The sequence below is a fragment of the Macaca fascicularis genome, chromosome 14 (genome assembly GCF_037993035.2).
Source record: "Macaca fascicularis isolate 582-1 chromosome 14, T2T-MFA8v1.1".
Classification (NCBI taxonomy): domain Eukaryota; kingdom Metazoa; phylum Chordata; class Mammalia; order Primates; family Cercopithecidae; genus Macaca; species Macaca fascicularis.
The window spans coordinates 33555043-33576575 of NC_088388.1; the positions used below are offsets into that span (position 1 = coordinate 33555043).

At 42.7% G+C, this 21533-nt stretch overlaps 1 long non-coding RNA gene across 1 annotated transcript; it reads right to left on the reverse strand.

The window, feature by feature from the left end:
- Positions 1 to 540: 540 nt before the first annotated feature.
- Positions 541 to 4411, reverse strand: LOC135967240 (uncharacterized). The gene is made up of 2 exons (XR_010581242.2): positions 4168 to 4411; positions 541 to 779 (listed from the first exon to the last, which is right to left on the reverse strand). It is a non-coding gene; the product is annotated as an uncharacterized lncRNA (long non-coding RNA).
- Between the last annotated feature and the right edge of the window lie 17122 nt (positions 4412 to 21533).

Here is a 21533-nt window from a genome sequence, read left to right on the forward strand (position 1 = left end):
AAAAAGATGCATTATAAAGCATGAAATATCTCTTGACTGGTTTTGCCTTCTGTGCCCCATCGAATACATGCCTTAGAACCCAGGAGAAGAGCAGGGCTAGAAGTAACTCTTGAGCCCTAATGCATGCCAGGAAGCATTCTGGCATGTATTAGGCTCAAGCAGCCCTGCTGTGGGGACCCCTAGTAGGATTTAACACAAAAGAGGGATAGGAGCTTTCTCTCCTATCTTGAACAGAACTCTGTAACTCTGGTCTGTGCCTCAACTGAGTTAGAATGCCTATGGGGAGGGAGCAGTACCCAGTGGAAGGAGTTGGGAGCAGGAGGGTCAGTAACAAATAGCAGATAGAGAGATAGCATGTGGTCACTGACAGGTGAGCTGATCCGTCTTGTTTGTACACATATGTGATGCTTCTGGGAAATCTCGAAGATATTGTTGGTCACAGTCCTATAGTAGCAAGTGGAGGCAAACGTCATTTAGGCATTATTCACAATGAAATTATTTTGTACTCCTAGACTTGGGAGGCATGGAGAAATTTGATGATTAGTTCTGATATTCATCTTTTAGCTTTAATAGAGACTTAAATAGCCATGTCTTTAAACAATAGAAAGCCTTGTGTCTCTGCTGCAGAATTCCAGGCCAGTCAATGCTCCAGGGAGGTAGCTTTGCCTTCAACATGTTCCAAGGATCAGGTTTCTTCTTTCTGATTGTTTCACCATCTTCTATAGTGCCTCCCTAGGCCATATGGTCAAAGCTATCTCAACACCACGTCCCCATTCCAGCTGGCAGAAAGGGGAAAGAAATAGAAGATAATCAACTTTCTTTAAAAACAGTTTTGAAAAATTCCAAACATATACAAAGTAGAAAAAAATTAATCTCCATATATGTATCATCCAGACTGAATAATTATTAAGATTTTAGTGCTTCCTTTTAAAGGCATTATTTGAAAATTACATATATCACTTCTCCTCATATCCCATTGGTAAAAATTTAGTCCATGGCTATATTGAGCTGTAGAAGACCTGGGACATGGATTTGGTCTGAGTATATATAAATGACTAAATAAAATAAAATAAGATGCCTGTAATATTGATTGCCCTATCGAGATCTGCAAGAACAAAAGTGCCTTATGCTTGCCACCTGAAATAAGGTTTCAGAGCTAGAATTCATCTCCATCAATAGGCCCAGTGTAGGACGTTGCATGATTTTGGCCTCAATTTAGGCTGAACAGAAATCAATGCCTGTACTCTTCTGCATGGGCTGCCAATGCTTTAGAAACCCTCTTTGGACATATTTGGTGGCTGTGACTTAGACATCCTCATGGAGAAAGCAAGAAAGCTGAAACCCAAATAAGGTCATATTTCTGGGTAGGCTTAAGTCATCTGCCTTTTTTGATTTGGGTCTTAGTTTCCTAGTTCATGGAATTGAATGGCTGCTGATGGTCTTGTTTCTGAAGAGGAGGTACTTACTGAAGACTTTTGTAACAGTATCATGGTAGAGTGGGAATTATGTTGAGGAAATGGTTGTGGTCAGTATTGGTTGGGATGCTTCAGCTACAGTGACAGAAATGAAAAATGGCTGACATAATAATAAACTGTGTTGGCAGGCGTAACAACACCTAAAGGCAGAGCTGGCTCCATGTTGGTTTAGTCTAGCAGTTTCAGCTCCTCTTTTCTAATATTCTCTTGTCTCAGTCCTCTTCTGCATCCTAGTGTCATTCTCTGGGTGTTATTGAAGTGGCTACAGTTATTGCAAGTCTTGCATCCTAGGCCAGACAATGTCCAGAAGCCGAGAGACTGTTTTTTTCTATGGATATCCCTTAGGAGAAAGGAAACTTTTCCAAGGAGTCCCCATGGACTTCCTTAAATATCTTATCAGCTCAAATGAGATCACATGTTTATTCCGGAACCAGAATATTCAGGTGGCCAGGGGAATGCCATGTTCTGTTTGGGTTATACCTGAGTTCCTAATTTCTAAACCGGCAGGAGAAGAGTTCCCCTGGTGGTTGGCTTGGACTGCTCAAAGTCCATCCCTGGAGCTAGAGTCAACTCCTGAAGCACCAGACTGCAACATAGTGGGGAGGGGAGCAGGGGACGTTCGAGAGAGCACCAAAGCACTTACTGCATGGTACTTTGATTTTACTTTATTAAAAAGATGTAAGAATCTAACTCAGAAAAAGATGTGCATGAGTCAACATCCTATAAGCACCATCATTAAGAGCCTCATCCCCAGTATCTGTAAATTATTCCTTATTGCCAAGAGAATATTATATCATAATGATATCCCTAGTGAATCACAAAAAAACGAATATTACAAAAGTCTTTATGCTCATCTATTGGTTGACAAGGGAAAACATGAATTTAGCAAAAAAAAAAAAAAAAAAAAAAAAAAAAAAAAGCACGCATGCCTTTGACAAGTTATAGTTTCTTCCTTGCCAATAGATTTTTCTCCCTGAAGTGAACTCATTTGTGAAAAGATTTTGCTGCCTTAGTTAAAAAACTATCCAAGGCTTGTAATATCTAAATGTCAAAGAACAATGGGATGCATGCATCTTGATTGCTACAGTAATTTGTACAAACCAAGGGGGAAAATTTACTGATACTGCAGGTGAATAAGTAAGTCTTTGGTTATATTGAAGATTTTCAGAGAGATATTAGCTTTCCACGGTCATTAGGAAGATAGGACTTGAAGCCCTGCATCGAATAGCCTGAAAATTAGAAAACAAAGGCAGACAGGCAGAGATCAAGGTATAGGCTTTGTCGCTTGTGAGCCTATAACTTCAGCCAAGTTACTTAAGCATCCTGGGCCTCAGTTTCTTCATCTGTAAAATGGAAATGATAAAGTCCATCTCCAAACGTTTTGTGAAGATGAATGTTAACACATATAACTTAGCACAGTCTTTGGGACATAGTTGGTGCTTAATAATTGACAGATGTTATGAAAACGAAATGTCCAGTGCATTTCAGAGGCTATTAGATGCTCTAAGAAGTGGGATTTTAGGTGAACCTGGGCTTGCTGGATCAATTAACTGTTGGCAGACTCCATCAAGCCAGAGACTGAGATGATGTTCTCCCTGCTGCCATTGGTATTAACTACATATTAGGAAGCATTTCTGAGTCTGAGTTTCTCTGTAGATTCATGAGTTAGCTGAGTAATCAAGGACCAAGATTTTGTGTTAAGCAAAGCAGCATTTGATCTGAAAATGACAGCTAAGTCTAGAGCAGAAGAGTCTTTGGTCTGATATAATCTTGCTTTCATTTCTTTCCATCTCCTTAATGGTTCCTCAGTTGATGGAATGGAAGACAGCACATGAAGATTTTCTTTTCAATTTGTTCTCTTTTTTTTTCAATCCCTCACCAAGCACCCATCATTTTGTTCTTTTAAAAAAAATTCCACTAAAATGTTGTTGAAAAGGCATAGCACTTTGCAAAAAAAAAAAAAAAAAATCAAGCAGTATGAAGGAAGTTTAAATCCCTCCATGATCCAAATTCCCCCTAAGATTGGTTCATATCATATCACTCTTCCAGAACTTTTAAGCATATGTGAATATACAAAACTATACATATTTTAATGTTAATAGAAAATATTGTATATATATTTGGTTAGAAGGTTATTATATATATATATAATTTCATTAGAATTATATATCTAAGGTTAGAATATATATATATTAGGTTAGAAGAATATATACTTTATATATACATTAGGTTAGAAGAATATATATTTTATATATATTAGGTCAGAAGAATATATATTATATATATTAGGTTAGAAGAATATGTTATACATATGGTTAGAAGAGAGGAAGACAGAGAGACACACTATTCTGTGAAGTGCTTCCTTTCCACTTGGTGAATACCTTTCCATTTTAATGCAAAACGACCTATCTTCTTAACAACAATAGAATATTTAATCTCTTAGATTTTGGTTGTTTCCAATCTTTCATTATTAACCAAAAACAAAGGAACAAACATCTTGTGCACACAACTTTGTGTGCTTTTTCACTGTTCTTGTTTTTAACTAAGTTATCAAACTTAAAAATGCAAAGAGGTCCTTGATCACAATATAGCAAATGTGTCTGACAGGTTGTGGACAAGTTGCCAAAATGTCTCACAAGTTACCTATGTGAGAAAAGCAAACCAAGCTACTTGAGTTTAGCTGAAATCTTACCAGCTTTTGGGCCTTATTGTTCAAGAAGCCATCTTTGGGTGTAAAGAAGATCCTGTCCAAGGTACTGAAGTTCCTGTAGGTTTCCATGGGTTCTGGAGATGATTGTCACATGGGTTATTTCCAGAAATACCCAAATTTTCTCCATTGGGATTAGTCCAGCAGAGGCATCAAAGTGGACTTGATGAGGCCAAAGGTTTTCCTGTCTTCCAGAGGTTTCACCCGGCTACATAACACAAGGCTGCTGTTGTATGGGAATTGAGGGAGAGAAATTCTTACTTCATTTTCTCAAACTGAGTTTTATTGGAGCAGTTTATTGTTGCTGATGCCAGCCAGTTAATTAATTTGGGGTACGGATATCTATGTATACATACACGTACACATACACAAACACACATAATATAATATTTTAAAATTTATTTTCTGAGATTTCTACTGTTTTAGAAGTACCATGGACTGAAGAAAGACGTATTAACCCAAGTAAAAAAGCACAACCAAAATGGACTTTTTCTCCTTATTGGTTAAAGAATTTCCATGATATTCCCTTTAAAAGCAAGCCTCAGCTCTCACAATGTACTATACAAACGTATTATTTCCTTCTGGTACATTAATTTTTGGATTACTTTGGGGGACAAAACACCACCAAAGTAGTGGTTTGGCTATAAACTCCCTTGACATCTGGCCAAATCTCCCAATAGCAAGGATATAATTGCTTTCAAGCTCTTGCCACCGAGATTTTTCTGGCCACCCCTCTCATAAATGGAAAAGTTAACATGTATACTTCTGTGGTAATAAAAACCACAACGTATCATAATATTTACCAAGCTGTGATAAGATAAAAGCTCACTTTGGGGGCATCGGGAATCATTTTCAGCACAGTCAATTAGGAAGTGGTGAGCACTGCCAGCGAAACTGTTTATAGAGAGCTCAGGGGATTCCAGCCCCTTTCATGGCTCCATGGAAGAGGCGGAGACAGCTTCTAGGTTCTTCCACTCACGGCTTTCACACGTTAGTGCCTGAAGACATTGCTTAGTGCATGGAAAATTCAGGGTGTGTTTGTGGGGACGGATTTGGGCTTCTCTTTGCTCCTTCTCGGGCTTTCCTATCTTCGGAAATGTGACCATCCTCCCACGGAGGCCCCTTCTCTGGGTTGTTATCCAGAACATGGGACACACACGTCTAGTGGCAGGAGAGAATGTTCTACGTGGCACCCAGTGCCTGGGCCTTAAGGAACATTGAAACATGTGGTGAGAAACGTATTCCCTTCATAATTCTCCTTTAAGCCTTCTGATTATCCCAAAGAAAATCTCCATTTTTCTTTATCATCCTCTAACACTTGCTAACCTCCCTTTTGAACAAAGAAGGCAGGATTCAGACTCAGCCCACCCTGTTTTCGAAGCTGTCTCTCTCTGTCTCTGTCTCTCGTGTGTGTGTGTGTGTGTGCGTGCGTGTGTGTGTGTGTGTGTGTGTGCGTGCGTGTGTGTGTGTGTGTGTGTGTGTGTGTTGAATTTAGTAGTTTGGAACTCTATTTGTCTTTATAATTGGCTTCCATTTCTAGCAAGAAAAGGTTATTGATTTTCTATTTATGGTAACAATGCTAAATTTCCTTTGAGGGTACATTTAAGTGGAGCATTTAACTGAGAAATGACTTATTAAAAATATCTTTAAAATAATAATACAGGTGGAACACAAATGTGGCAAAAGCCACCAAGGAAGTACAGAAATGACCAAGATCTGGGAAATTCTAGGGGAAAGTTCTGGGAATATTCCCAACCCTGCCCATCCCACCCTTTCTCTTCTCTTCCCTTCTGCCCTTTTGGCCTCCCTGAAGTTTCCAGAAGATGCCTTGTGACTCTGAGCAGCCACTCTTGGGGTTCCCTCTGCTGAAATGTTCTCCCCACCTTCTTCTGGTAATTTCTGCTTATCCTACAAGGACTGGCTCAGGATCAGGGTCTTCCCTGACCATCTCCCCTGGCCCAGGCCCATTATGTGCCCCTCTGGTGCTCAGCACCCAGTTTCCCCATCAAGGCACTTCTCCCTCTGTATTGTCATTGCAGGTTGGCATGCCCTTCCCTCCGTGAGCGCCTTAGGAGCACTGTGTCTGATTTATCTGCCTTCCCACTGGCTACGTGGTGCTTGGCACATGCTAGGAGCTGTGGCACATGGTTTCTTCTATAGAAGTGCCTGGCATATACAAAAATGTTTGGTGATGAAGAGAATGGAGTCATGAGTATTGAAGAAGGAATTTCTAGCACCTCAAAGCTTCTCCACTGTTTTAAAATCTGCATCACTGAAGATCCCATCCACAGCCACTCAGGGAATCCATGCACCTGCGTGTACTTGGGAAGCCACGGGGCTGAGGGCAGGCCCACCATGGTGGTGGCAGCCTTCCCACTGCTGCTAAAGGATCTCTGGCCTACTGGTTGTGCATCTTCGTGTCTGAGGGCTGCTGTCATCACCCACACTAACAGGGAGCAAAGTGTTGTCTCTGAAGCTACTATAAGGGCCTTGGGGGGAACCACAGAGTGAGATACCACCTGTGGGCCCTGCTGGAGATGCCGACACAGCATATAGTGGCTGCATGGCTTGTGCCTGCTTCCAGATGCTCTGGCCTGGTCTGTGAAGGATGCCCTAGTCCAGGTTTGGCAAACCGTGGAAGGCTTTGCATCAGGACAAGATTTTGTATCACAAGCCTCAGGGACATAGCGCCAGCCTGGATAAATCTTCAGAGGGTCGGCGGAGGCAGAACCCAACACGAGTAGCTTCTCATTACAGAATGAATTGGAGAACACAAAAGGAAGAAAGGAAGGAAGGGCAGGAAGGGCTGTGTGCAGAACCTGGCCTCAACATTGTGTGAGACTTCCTTCCAGGTTCTTTCCTGACCTTTTTTTCTGTTAAAAATTACATTTATATTACAAATATTGTTTTTACTCTGATTTTGTCCTTCATAGTTTATCATTATAACTTCCATAAAGAATAATTTCTATTACCTTTATTAGAAGGAAAAAAGTCATTGTCAAACACATAGTAAATGAAGAAAGAAAAAAGAGAAAAAAATGCACCTGCAATCCCCCTCTCCAGTATTAATATTTTGATATTTATCATTCCCATCTTCTCTCTCTCCTTTTCTCTTTCTCTCTCTCTCTCCCTCTCTCTTTCTTTCTCTCTCTCTGTCTCTGTCTCTCTCTGTCTCTGTCTCTTGTGTGTGTGTGTGTTGAAACCTAACCATAATAGGTACCATTTGCTGAATGCCCACTCTGTGCCAGGCACTTTGCAAGGCACTTTACTAACATATTCTTATTTCAGCTTTCTTCCAGCCCAATCAAGTATCATTACGCCCTTGACAGATGAGGAAACAGGCTCTGTAAGATGGAATGCCTTGTCCAGAGTTGCTCATCAGTCCGTGAGAGTCGAGAGTTGATTAGGAACTTTTCGAGGTAAAGCTGATGCCCACCTCATCAGCGTTACTATTTTGATATGCACCATTCCTGTCTTAACCCCTGCACCTGCTCCCTCCCAACTCCCACCTTGTTTTTGTTTTTGATTGCTTTATAACAGTCTAGAAGCGTAGATTCCATAGTAGAGGTTCTTAACACTAACCATGGATTAGAAATGACTGGGGAGTTTTGAGAAAATAAACACTGGGGCCAGGTTTCTACATCCAGATATTCTTATGGGGGCTGAATAACTGGTGTCTGCAAAGCCCCCCAGGTGATCCTTATGTGAAGCCAGGGCTGCACTGCCATGCTCCTTGGTTTACTCTATTGTTGGAAATGCAGTGCTTGAAAACCAGATCAAAGTTCCAACCTAACTACTAATACGTAAAAACAAAACAATGCCTGGCCACTATGCAAAGGCAACCTCCACCTTCATAAGCCCTCCACGAGGCACGAAATTGAAAGCAAACATCAGCCCCTTTACATATGATATCCTGTGAGGGTAAATAGGGCCAGGAGATGAGTGGAAACTGGTATTCAGAGTCCCTAAGTGTGAGCACCGAAACCCTGGACATGCAGAGAATTTCAGGTCACTGGTTCACGTGTGCCTGAGCAAATGCCTAATTTCTTTTTTCAGACTTCAGTAATTTCTAGCAGAATATAGAGAGTTCATGACACAAACACATCTGGATTTGCGGGTATGGATCTGAAATATTTGCAGGCCAATATGTCAGGCGCAGATGTTGAATTGGCAACCAGGGAGGATGGGGGTGATCTCATTGGAGGCTCCATCTGGGGCTTTGCTTGGAGCAACACAGCCTTCTCAGCTGATTGCAGCTGCCTCCCATACCTGGGTGCTTCCTCGCCTGCCCAAAGGCATTTTGTAGCCTTCTCCCTCTCAAGGGGCACCCAGAAACTAGTCATGGCTGCATCTCATACAGAAAATGCCAAGAAAGTGAAAAACGGTAGCTTCTTAAAGGAGATGAGTGTGACCCATCAAGGCTAGTCTGTGTCAGACTCATTTTTGGTCCAGAAAGAAGTTCGTGGAGCCCACAAATGAGGGGCAGAACTTCCTTCCTCAGCATGGCCTGGAGGGTGAACCAGGGCCCTGTGGAGCCAGACAGAGCTGGGTCTGAATACAGATTCTACCACTTTCTAGGCTTTGGACCCAATTAAGCAAGTTGTCTCACTGAGACTCTGTTTTATTGTCTGTAAAATAGGGCCCATGAAAGCTACTTCACCAGGTTGTTCAGAGACTTCAGTGAGTAGCCAGCAAGCCCAGATAGTGGGCATTTTGCCTCTCCCTTCCTCTGCAAGCACCTGCTTCTAGATTGCATGTGATCATGTGAGATCCATTTGCTACAGCCAAGCTAGCAGTTCAGCGGAACTCAGTTCCACAGGGTTTTAAAGGCTCCCTCTATGGCAGGCACTGTAGTCTTCACAGTTTTGTATCTTTTTCCATCTCTTTGTCATCTCTCATGCTGTTCCCTCTACCTAGAATGCTTTTCTTCCTTATTTCTCCCTGTCTTCCTCCAGCCCATCCTCCAAGACCCAGTTTAGGTCTCACTTCTCACTTTGATTCTCCAGGCTGGACATCACCTCTCTCCTTCTAGGTTCCTGCAGTGCTCAAGCCAGAGGTTTTCAAACATTAATTTGTGTTAGAAACACCCAGGATGTTTAATGCTTTGAGTTTGCTGTCCACGTCCATAAGACAGGAATAACTATATTGCCCCTCTGATACGGTTTAGCTGTCTCCCCATCCAAATCTCATCTTGAATTGTAGCTCCCATAATTCCCATGTGTCATGGGAGGGACCTGGTGGGAGGTAATTAAATCATGGGAGTGGGTCTTTCCCATGCTGTTCTCATAATAGTGAATGAGTCTCATGAGATCTGATCGTTTATAAAGGGGAGTTCCCCTGCACACACACTCTTTGCCTGTCGCCGGGTAAGACATTACTTTGCTTCTCCTTTACTTTCCACCAGGATTGTGAGGTTTCCCCAGCCACATGGAACTGTGAGTCTGTTAAACCTCTTTCCTTTATAAATTACCCAGCCTCAGTCACGTCTTTATTTGCAGCATGAGTAGGAACTAATGCACCTTCTCAGAGTTGTTTGTGAGGGTCAGATGAGACGTCAAGATATTCAGCACAGGAGTGGGCACACAGTAGAAGTACAGTAAATGTTGGGTAATATAAATATTGCAATTTACTATAACAAATAATCATAGAATTCCATAATGAAGCACATTCTGACAATGAGAAGAGGAGGAGGAAACATTGTGGGACTGGCAATTGAAAACAGCAGGATTGCAGAATCCAAAGGCAATCCCAGACACCAGCTTCTTCTGGAAATGTGGCTGCACTGCTCAGAGTTAATGAGTTTCTAGAATAAGGTTCTGTATGGAGGGAAGAGGTTTCAAGTGCCAAGTTCTATCCACTCCAATTCTCATGCACTGTAACCCTTGGCAAATCTTCTTCACCTGAGAGTTCTGATTCTGGCTCAGCTTTCTAGTGTGGTACCAGTTAATTGCAGTAATAGGATAAGGCATTCCTGGGCAGCAAGGGGATGCTGGGCTAGTGTGGGACAGCAAGCAGGGGGAAAGGGATTTAGTATAAGCCAGATAAATGGCATCAGAGACTCTAGAAGATGGCAGTGCCCACTGCAGTGGTCTAAGGGTAGGAGTGGGGCAAGGAGTGTTCATGAGGAAGGTGGGGAGGATGTCAGCGCAACTGTTTCATGGGGGTAAAGGACCATCCCAATGTGTGACCGTGGGAAAGAAAATGGGGAAATGTTCTGAATGAAGACAGAAGCAATGCAGACAAGATGAGACAATGTGGGTTTATATTGGGGCCATGAGTTATCCAGAGGCTTTTCTGGAGCAGTCCTCCAGGTACACTGAAGGCTCACATGGGTGCCTTTCCTAAGGCTGGATACAGCAGCCCAGCTGCTCTGGGCAGGGAGCCCCCCCCCACCCTTCAGCAAAACAGCACCATCAGAGCCCACCCTGAATCCTCTCTACCCAGGGCCTCTGGTGACTCTGGAACATGCTTATGGATCCTGGAATCCAGAATTCCATAACTATGAGACGTCAAACACTAGCAGTCCTCCCTGTCTTTGAAATCAGCCCTGTTGACCCACAATCCTGTGGTTAGCACAAGATTTGGGTTGGAAGGTTTCAAGGTGAAATCCTAGCTTTGCTGCTCCTTTGCTGTCTCTTCTTGGACAAACGACCTCTGCTCTCTGAGTTCCGAGTTCCTCAGTCGTTAAAATGGGGATTATCACACTTATCTTACACGGTTTTGTTGGGATTGAATGAGAGACGTGGAGGTTGTGTGAAAGAATGGGGCTGGGGAAGCTGTGGTTGGAGAAATAAGGTCTTGGTGGGCAATGAACAATCTGAGAGCTACTTAGTTCATTTCATTTAATCCTCCAACCAAGCGCACATCTATCCCCATTTTATAGATGAGAAAATTGTGGCTCAGAGAGGGTAGGCAACTTGTCCCAGGTCACATGAGTAGAAAGTGGCTAAGCTGGCATTCAAACCCAGGTCTCTCAGGCACCACTACACACCCTCCCACATCACTCACGTAATACATTTGCGGATTTTTTTGTTTCTGAACACAGCCAGTGTTGGCTGCTCCACGGGGCACAAAGCAGAAGAAACCTTGACTTGCTGAAACTCAAAAAGCACTGCTTCTTGTCTCTTTCTCTTCTCATTTATCCACAGACCCCCCAGATGGCCATGGAGGTAGCAAGATGGCCAAGAATTTCAGCTAAGGAAAACTCCATTTGCTTTCTCTCCAAGATGAACGTGTATTTTCCAGGTAAAGCTGGAGCCTCTGATGCACAGGAGCAGTTGAGAGTGGCCTGGGCCGCCCCTGCATTTCTGAGGCAGTCCCAGCAGAGAGAGCTTGCCTGTGTTGTTATGTGTCCTTATTCGTTAAGGATTCTCTGTATTGAGATGCAACCTAATTAGGGTTGAGCTCAAAGCCTGTTCGTTTGGGGGCTTAGTTCATAAAAGATTAATGTTCATTTTCCTTGGGTTTTGTTGCAGAATTCAGCTGGAAAAAATCCAGGGTGCACTTCTTCCAAGACAAGGAGCACTTTGGTGGTTTGTGAAAATCCCTTTTCCCTCATGTTAAAACCTTGATTTTTATGTCTCCCTCACCACTCCCCACACTCCGCACCCTAGCATTTTGGTTTTTGGTGATGTATGAGAGAAAAAAAATGAATTCTGTAATCAGGGAAATCTGCTGGAGATATTATTCAAAGGGAACATATTTACTTGCAGACAGTTTTTTTAAACAGGTGGCAAATAAAACAAAACACATAGGAAAACAGTTCCTCATTCATTAATTTATTTATTCTCTCATTGAGCAAATATTTATTGAATACCTGTTATATGCCAGGCACTGGGCATTTACATCATATATTTCATCTGATTTTTCTTTTTGTGATTTGCTTGAGCAATTTAATTCTATCATTAGAGTGATAATGTGAAGTGCTTCCTACCTATGAATAGCTTCCTACCTATGAATAGCTTCCTATAGTACTTCTGCTGAGAGAAAATCATATCTATCTAATTAGACAACTGTCAACTCTATCTTCTGATAACAAAAGGTAATATATGCTAATAGTAAAAATGCCAAACAATATGAGCTGATTACATTTAAGAAGTAGCCACCTTTCTTAATCCCAACTCCTAGAGATTTCCACTGTTAATGGACTGGTGTATATTCTTCCAGGTTTCTTTTTAAGCAACAAACTACAATAATAATACAATTGTATTTACAGAAATGGAAAACCGCACTTCTGTTAGGCAACATGTGTTAGTCACTTAATAACTTAACCTATTGTGGTGCACTTTCCACGTGAGCCCCCAGAGAACCTCCTTATTTTAAATGGCTGCGTGGTGTTCCATTGTGTAACATCTTTATTCCAGCAGTTCTCTATTCAGGATATTTTGGTCGTTTCTAATTTGCTATTATTACAAGCAATGCTTCAGTGGATCTCCTTGTAGCCACACTGGGGTGTTTCTACCAGTATTTCTGTGAATAGATTCCTAGAAGTGGAGTTAATGAGTCCAAGTGATGAGTGCCTTTTTTTGCGAATTTCTTAATTGTTGTATGAATTGTGAAGATCACTCACACAGAAGACATGTTCTCTTCTATAATCTTTTCCCTTACACTCCTCCTTTTCTCTAGTTCCACTCTTCTCAGGATGTTTTTAAAGCAAGGGTAACAGGTGTTGGGGAAAATAGCTCTCTAGTTTTGAAAGGAAGCAAAAGTAGAACATAGCTCAATCTTTCTTGCTCTGAGCAGCTCTAGCTCCCGGTAAATGAACAAAAATAGCCTCACAAGGAGGAGTCAACGTCCTTGTGAATTCTTGCTGACATGATCATTCCCCTGGGAGGGTCAAAGCCTGGATTTGCTTTTCTTCATATTCCGTAGGTGACCTGGCCGGCAGAAAACAATAATAATCATGGATGTCTGTAGGGGAGAGCATCATTTAAGCTTAATTAGTGACTGTGTTCCTCAAAGAGACAGTGGCAGTTTGAGTTTCTAATACTCCTTTGAAGTAATATTATCATTGCAGGATACAGCATCTTAGGTCAGTTAAGCCATTTCTGTGTTTGATAAACTTAGGAATAGAGTAGTTCTAGTCCCATTTCTTCAACTTTAAATACTTATTAACATATATATCTCCCCAAAACCTGCACTTTACTGTTATATTTTTTGACATTTCTCTCTTTGTTAAAACTGAAAACACATAGCTGGATACGTTGTAGAAATGCAAATCTTATCTATGTGGATGTCTCTAAAATTTTTACTTCTGTGTTTCTTGGGCCACATTTAAATGAGAGGTCTGTGTCATCACAATTAAAAGATCCCAAGGGGACCTTCTCAAGAAGGCTGAAGCCACAGCCACAGAGCTTCCTCTTCCGGCCCTGGCTGATTTTGCTATCTCTGTCCAACAGAGGGCAGTACATTTCTCTCATTGGCCTGTTCACGTTTTAAAAACATTCCATAAAAACAGATCATTCTCAGCATCTCAGAAGTCAAGCACCTTTCTCTTTATCGAAATCTTTCTTAGCACACTTCTAGGAATTACACACCAGTGAATACTCCAAACATAGGACGGACGTGGAGGTTTAAATATCCCTTTGGTTAGAAATAGCTAGGAACAGAGCAAAATTCGTGTCTTAAATTTGTGTCCTGAAGTTGTTTCTTTTTGTGGCTTTGGTTTTCTGCTTTTGTTTGGTTTTTCTAAGTCTCACTATCCTGGCAGGCCAGGAGAGTTGATTTTGAACAATTTGGAATTATAAGTAGTTTAATCTCTTCCCAACACTACTCATTATCAAGTTTTTGCTGTTATCAACTTGGATATTTCTCACTGGAGGGAAAAAGAGGTTAGACGCCTGATGAGTCACAGGGCTGGGAAGGGGGCCGGGAGCAAGCACACTTTGTGTTGTTGACGGAAGGGCCCGCCACTCTTGGGAGAAGATGTGTCATCGATAAAAAACAACCCCACACCGTTTCCCTTAGCTGGGCACAATGATATTCAACATAATGAGACGTTGGGTCCAGTGCCAATCCCTCTCTGACTGCCGGTTAGAGTTTCTATCCTTTCAACTCCACCACAAGGAAAATAGTGCTGAGGAAGAAACTGTCCTAAGTCTTGGGGAAGAGTAGGGAAAAAGGCAGAGGAGAAGCAGCACTCACTGCCAGGGTGAGAGCCTTGTCCCCTCTGGGACACCGTCCAGAGATGGAAACCTGCATCCCGACAGACCTCGCCAAGGCCACCTGCTTACTGGTGGAACAACTGAGACTCCAGCTGGGTTTCTGTTGCTTTCACTTCAGTGGTAGTTTGTCCCCCGGGCCAGTCCCCATGAAGCACTCCTGATGTTCAAATCCCTGTGCAGTCCCCTCCCACCCTTCCAAACAATCTGGATTGTACCTGTGACTCACCATAACCAACAGGCTGTGGCAGAAATCACACTGTGCTGGTTCCAGGCTGTAAGAAGGCTTAGCCGATTCCACTTGTATGCTCTCGCAAGCCATGTACTGTGTAAGAAGTCCAGCTACGTCACTGGAGAGAGATCCCTGCAGAGGCCATGGCGGGTGAGGCTCCCGATGGAGAGAGAAACTATGTGGAGGAGCATGGAGGTGCCAGGTGTGAGGGAAGAAGCCATTTTCACAGTCCCAGCCAGTGGAGCCTCCAGATAACTCCAACAGCAGCTGCCATTTGATTGCAACTGCATGAGAGGTCCCCAAGCCAGACCAGCAGAACTGTCCCACTGAGTCCAGTCAACTCACAGAATCATGAGAGACAATAACAAACTATTGTAAGCCATTCAGGCTTGGGGTGGTTTGTTACACAGTGTTAGATGACAGAAGCGCTCCACCTATTACTTTAGCACTCTCTGGCTGGATGGTCTTGATACCCTATGAGACACGGAGGCTGGTTGTCATGGGAACCAGGCTCCCTGCTCTGCTCCTGCTCACAAAGGAGGACTGAGTGAAGGTGGTGCATGTGGGGCAGAAAATAGGTTCTCTGCTGCAACCCAGGAGTCCTGGGTTCTAGGCCTGGCTCTGGCACCAACTAGTTGTGTGACTTGTGCAAAGAAATGTCCTTACTTTAAAAAGATGATAATTCAACTCTTAAGGTGGCTGCCACCTTTTCCTTTCTTTGTATGTGGCAGACGTCATGAATCAATTGTGGTTTTGCTGAGCCTAGACTTGGCTGCAGAATCCTTCTCAACACAGACAGATCTGATCACCTTCTGATCAGAGTTGGCTAATCAGATGAATCCCGTTTGTTACCTCTGGACTAGATGATTTCTAAGTCCCCTTCTAGTACTTTCAAAAAAAAAAAAATTAACTATGGAAAGAATATGGATTTGGAGGAGGGGAAGTCATTTATTAAAACTCCTCATTGGTTTCTCTTTGCTTCAGAAGAAATCTGTGCTCCTTAGAAGGGTCATCAAAACCTTGTGTGATCTGAACACTATCTGTTTCTTCAGCCTCATTTCCCGTGGTTCCCCATCTATACCCTATACCCAGACTCACAAATTTCATGCTCTTATAAGCTTATATGCCTGCTTAACTTGTCAACTCCTTGAGACCAGGGACAAAGTTTTCTTCATTGATATACATCTCTAGCACCCTGCATGTGCCTAGAATCTATTACGACTAATATTGTGAGGTGGGTGACTTACGAATGAATTAAGACCTAGTTAATGACAACCACTTCACATATTAGTCTTTCCCAGGCATCCCAGCAAAGGGTGAATGCCAGCTTTGATAGGTTTGAGCTTTGCAACTAGAGTCCCTCCTGAAACTATGTCCAGGTGGGAGTAACCTAACAGCATCCACTGAGTCTTAGAAAATTCTTGATTAATGTTACCTTAGATCAGGGCCATAAACTCAAATGCCTGCAGGAGCTGGATGGATAAAGTAAAAAAGCAAAGTGGATGCAGCCCTACAAAGGTGCAAGCCCTTCTGGCACTCCTGCTGATGGTTACCACATGGGGTTATGAGTCTCCAAAGTGCCCTCTCTCCCCAGCATCTAGAATAATGCTTGGCATTTAGATGTTTATTGAACATATGAATCAACCTGCCCCCCTTTTCAGAACTGCTGGAAGAGTCAGTGAAAAAAAATGAGAAGTGAGGAGGGAGAGGCAGAGGAAGAGGAGATAGAAACTATATGTTATTGAGGGTCTACTATATGGGCAGTGTGAAAGGAGAGTTTTTACCTGCATTATCTTGCTAAGCCCTTACAGCAAGCGCATGAGCCAGATTTTACAATCTCTGTACAACTAACGAGAGATCTGAAGCTCAGAGAAGTTAAGCATATTGTGTAAGGTCACACAGCTAGGCAGTGGCCGAGCTAGGGTTTAAATTCAGCTCTGTCTGCCTTTATGCTTGTCTCACATTTAGATAGCTCAAAACTGCAATCTTTTATATATTTTACTTAATAATTATTTTGGAAGTCTGTCTTTTTGTTGTTGCTGTTTTTATTGTTGTTTGTTTACAGCTGGTTTTTAAATATCCAACTTAACATAGGCCAGCTGGTCAGAATCACATCTTCTAAAGCTGGACCAGTGGAGGGAAGATGCTTCACACATTAGAAATGGCAATGGTCTTGGAGTGAAAACACGTGGGTACAGCTAGCCTTGATTGACTGCGTGACCCTAGCAAGCAACAGAGTCCGTCAGAGCCTGTTTCCCCATCTGTAAAATGAAAACAGTAGTTAAGTGCTCGTATCCTTCTCAGTGCTGCTACAAGGATCCACTGTAGTGGTGCCTGGAGCTGCTCCACACCAGCTGCCAGCACCAACATGTGCATGAGGCTGGCCCAGGAGACTGCAAGGCCCCTAGGAATGGAGGCAGCCCTGGGGGCAGGCCAACAGCCCCAGAAGAAGGCCCAGTGTCTGAATAATGAACGTGTTCTTTAAATGGAGTCGTGGCCCTGTGGAGTGCTGAGAACTCATTTTCCACAGTTCACTATTCTCCTAGTCAATGGAGCTTGACTTGATTATCCTTCCTCCCAGCTTCAGGAGATGTGGGCAACATTGGAGATTTGTTAAAAAAAAAAATAGCTAAATAAAATCGTCGTCTCCTCCTTGGCAGTAGTTTCTGTGAGTGTGGGGCTTTCATAGGGTAATTTCATAGGTGGATGTAAATCTGAAAACAGAAAATACACCTGTCATATGTCTACATGTAGGACTGTGAATGTTGTGGATAGAACACTCATACTTGGAGGGGTAAAAACAAAACAAAGCACAGATCCTGAAGACGTAGCCCCCAAACCAGAGTTAACCTCATTGCTGCTTTCACAGTGGCTGCCAAACCTATCTCTCTCGTACTCACCCTCTCTGGCCACTGTCAGGCAGACGTTAGTACTGGCGTTTTTATTGTTATATATATATATTAGATTGTCTTGAAGTGTTTTAAAAAAATAACATTTAAAAATAAATTTATGAAAATGTCCTTTAAAGGTGAAGTTTTCAAATAAAGGAATAATCTATTTTTTCAGCTTCCAAAAGTACACTGTGGACAATTTGTAAAATGCAGAAAATAAAAATTACCCACCATCATCTCACGCAGAAATAACATTTCAAGCATTTTCTTGCCACCTCTTTTAATGTGTCCACATAAATCTACATATAAATGCATAGGCAAAATCGGTTAACACTGGATAGGTGATTTTCTGCATTGCTTTTTTTTTTTTTTTTTTTTTACCTAATACTGCGATGTGAGCATTTTTCTCCCTGTATTGTTGAATAGCTTTTAAAATCATGATTCTTAGTGGTTATGTTATTTCATCAAATGGATGGAAGATGATTTATTTAAATACTTCCTGGTTGTTGGAAATTTAGGTTGAGTTAGAATAACTTTTCAATGAAAGAGAAAAAAAAAAAAAAACAATGCTAGCTATTTATGAGGCAACAATGATTTCTCAACCTATATGAGCAACCGGTAATGAACGTCAGCAACACCATCTAGCGTGGATGAAAGTTCCAGAAATGGCAGGAAATGGATGAGGAACTCGTAAGGGATGAAGTGAGTTATTAATGTTTATTATTTATATGGTACAGTAGATATATACAGCACAGGACTGAGTATTTGCTTGTCAGTGACTTACAACCAGTCCACAGTGCTGCAGAGCTTGGACAATGCTGAAATCCACGAATCAAGGCAGCATCTTTAGAGTACATGGTGAGTCAGCCATTCCTGTTGGAAGGGGCCCTTCTGAACCTTCTCCACACCAGTACATTTCCTTTGCCTTGGAATGACTTTCACTTTCAAGGACAACACCTCTAGTCCCCTGACAACCTCAGGGTATGTGCGTGCGTGTGTGTGTGCACGCAGGCATGGAAAGGAGGAGGGAGCAGAGTGAGGTGAGTACGGATTTCCTTTGTATCTTCCATAGTTTTGCCTCCTGGGATGGCAGCTTTCAATGGCCACGTCCTGATCCTTGTGAATCTGAGAATCCCAACAGACCAGAAAGCCTCTCCTGCTCGTGCACCTGAGACAGGGATTCTTACCTCCAATTTGCAGTTAAGAAAATAGAGTCAAAGAGCAGTACAACAACTTGATCAGGATTTCTCTTTTCAAATGACAAACCAGGACTCCAGCTCAACACCCTAAGTCCCACATCAGTGATGACACCCCAGCTGTCTCCCTAGGACAGCATTTTTGAGTGTCTGTTTTGAGTGCCTTTCAGGCTCTCTTCCCTTTTCCTGTTTACACTTATTTGAAAGTAAAGTTTCTTTGGTAAAGTAGGGAGAGGGAATTTAAGAAAGAAACTCTCTCTCATTCTTAGACCTATAAATGGGGCTTTCCCCAGACTCCCCAGCCATCTCAGTCTCCCTTCCCTGCTTTATTTTTTTTCTCTAAAGCATACCTCCCATTTAACATGGCATAGATTTTACTTCAAAACCAAAGTATTCCCCCATTAGAAATAAGCTCCCCTAGAAGCAAGTCCTTTCAAAATAGTGCAAACACTGTAGAATGTAGTAGTAATAGCCACCATTTTCTGAGTACCTGCTAGGTGTCAACAACTTTCCAAACATTAATTCTAATTATTGGAATATTCTGGTGACAGGTAAGTATTCTTCCTGCACTTTTACAGGTGAAGAAAACAAAAGCTCAGAAGGGTGATAGGATTACTTCACGGTCACAGAGCTCAGATGGCAGCAGAGATGGGATGTGGTCCAAGTCAGCCTGAGTCCGAAGTCATTCCCCTCATCTTGCTCTGCTTTTAGAGGGACAATTAAGGAGGGACAACTGGGTCACTCTGGCATCCAACTAGAGATTTCCTGCCTAGTGTCTAAGTGATGGGGTGGGGATGAGGAGCAAGTCCTGGATCCCAGGACTTCTAGGAAGTTCTTCTAACCCCGACAGGCTTCTCAGACATCATTTTGTCCCAACTGGCAAATCCTTTAGCTTCCTTTTTTTTATTTGTTGATGCCTCGGCTCACTGCAACCTCTGCCCCCTGGGTTCAACCAATACCCCTGCCTCAGCCTCCCAAGTAGCTGGGATTACAGGTACCTGCCACCACACTGGGCTAATTTTTTGTATTTTTAGTAGAGACAGTGTTTCACCATGTTGGCCAGGCTGGTCTTGAACTCCTGACGTCGTCATCCACCTGCCTTGGCCTCCCAAAGTGCTGGGAATTAAAGGATGTGGGTCAATGGGGCATCATAGGAAGGTGAGCATCACAGGCGTGAGCCACTGTGCCCGGCCTAGCTTCCTTCTTTCTCTGAAACAGCTCCTTACCCTTTGAAGGCATAGACTTGGACTCTCTCAGAGAAAGTTGCTTGCAAGTGGGCTTATCTGATTCTGTTCTGGGGGCCAAGAGCCAAAGATCCCTTGGAACATTGGGCAACATCTAAGTCAAATTCACCCACTTCTACACAGCCTCTCGGCTAGAACCAAGCCTGTGATACAAACATTCCGAAACAGAGACATGGAGAGTCTTTGCAAAACAGTCTAGAGAATCTCAGCTTGCATCATTTCTAGCAGAGGCACTGTCTATGCCCCGTATGCATTAACCCAGAGGCAGGCAGTTAACTGCCGCTTGGGGAACTGAATCCGGAACCATAGCTTTATTCTTTGCCAGCTCCTTTAGTTGTGTAGATAAATGTTTTCAATCCTCCCCCAAACCACCACTATTTTTTAAAATAGCACTTGAGGCTGGGCGCGGTGGTTCACGCCTGTAATCCCAGCACTTCGGGAGGCCAAGGCCGGCGGTTCACAAGGTCAGGAGATCAAGACCAGCCTGGACAACATGAAGAAATGCCATCTCTACCAAAAATATAAAAATTAACACGCGCCTGTAGTCCCAGCTACTGGAGAGGCTGAGGCAGGAGAATCGTTTGAACCTGGGAGGCAGAGGTTGCAGTGAGCCGAGATTGCATCACTGTACTCCAGTCTGGGCGGCAGAGAGAAACTCTGTCTCAAAAAAATAATAAAATAAAATAGCACTTGAAGGTGTTAATCAAACAAAACCTTACCTGGCAACTGAGTTTGCAATTCAAACAAGATGGGGATACTTGCGGAGGTGGAAGTCTCCCTCTAACAGGCCAGCCCAGCCTTTTTCTCTCTTTCCACTCCAGGCCTGTCTTCTTCTGACCAGATCCCCAGGAACTGCTGGAAAATCACTACTCTAGATCGTCCGAGCCAGGATAAGATGCCTGCTAAAAGCCTGAAAGCAGCACAATGTCACCCCACAAGTCCCCATCTCCATTATAGGTAGGAGATGGAACCATTGAAAAAGGTATTCAGGTAAATTCAGGGTAGACAGTAGTTGTGACTCTGCAAAAGCCATATTTAAGCCAACATAGTCCCTTGTGTCTCGGACTGTCAGAAGCTACTACTGGCAGAAGCAACTTTACTGGATCACCAACATGGGCCAGGAGAGCACAAGAAGGAGGACTATTACCTGGATTTGGAATTGGTGGCTTTTCAATGCCATGGCCCTCATTTCTCTACTCTATCTTGCTATGAACTTCAAAATGTTTATACCAATTCAGAGCAAATAAAATCTTGGATTAAATTTTATAATTTATATAGCTGATTTTGTTCATTCATTGATTCTGCAAATAGAGAGCCTATAATGTGCCGAGCTCTGTTCCAGACACTGGAAAAATAGTAGTGAACAAGACATGAAAATCATGAACATTTTATAGCTCAGTCCTAGTTTTGACAATTACAAACAATATTTTTCTCTGGGAAATGGGGGGCATATATCACCCCATACCTTCTCCCATATGAATGCCCAAAAGCTGACCTTTCCTCTTGGAAGGAGACTTCTTATTCAGAACTTCTTCATGCCATCAGAATGGTTATTTTAAACTGCTCTTTTTAAAAAGCATATATTCAGATTTGCTGTGCCACTTAGAACACAAATTTAAAACAGTTTA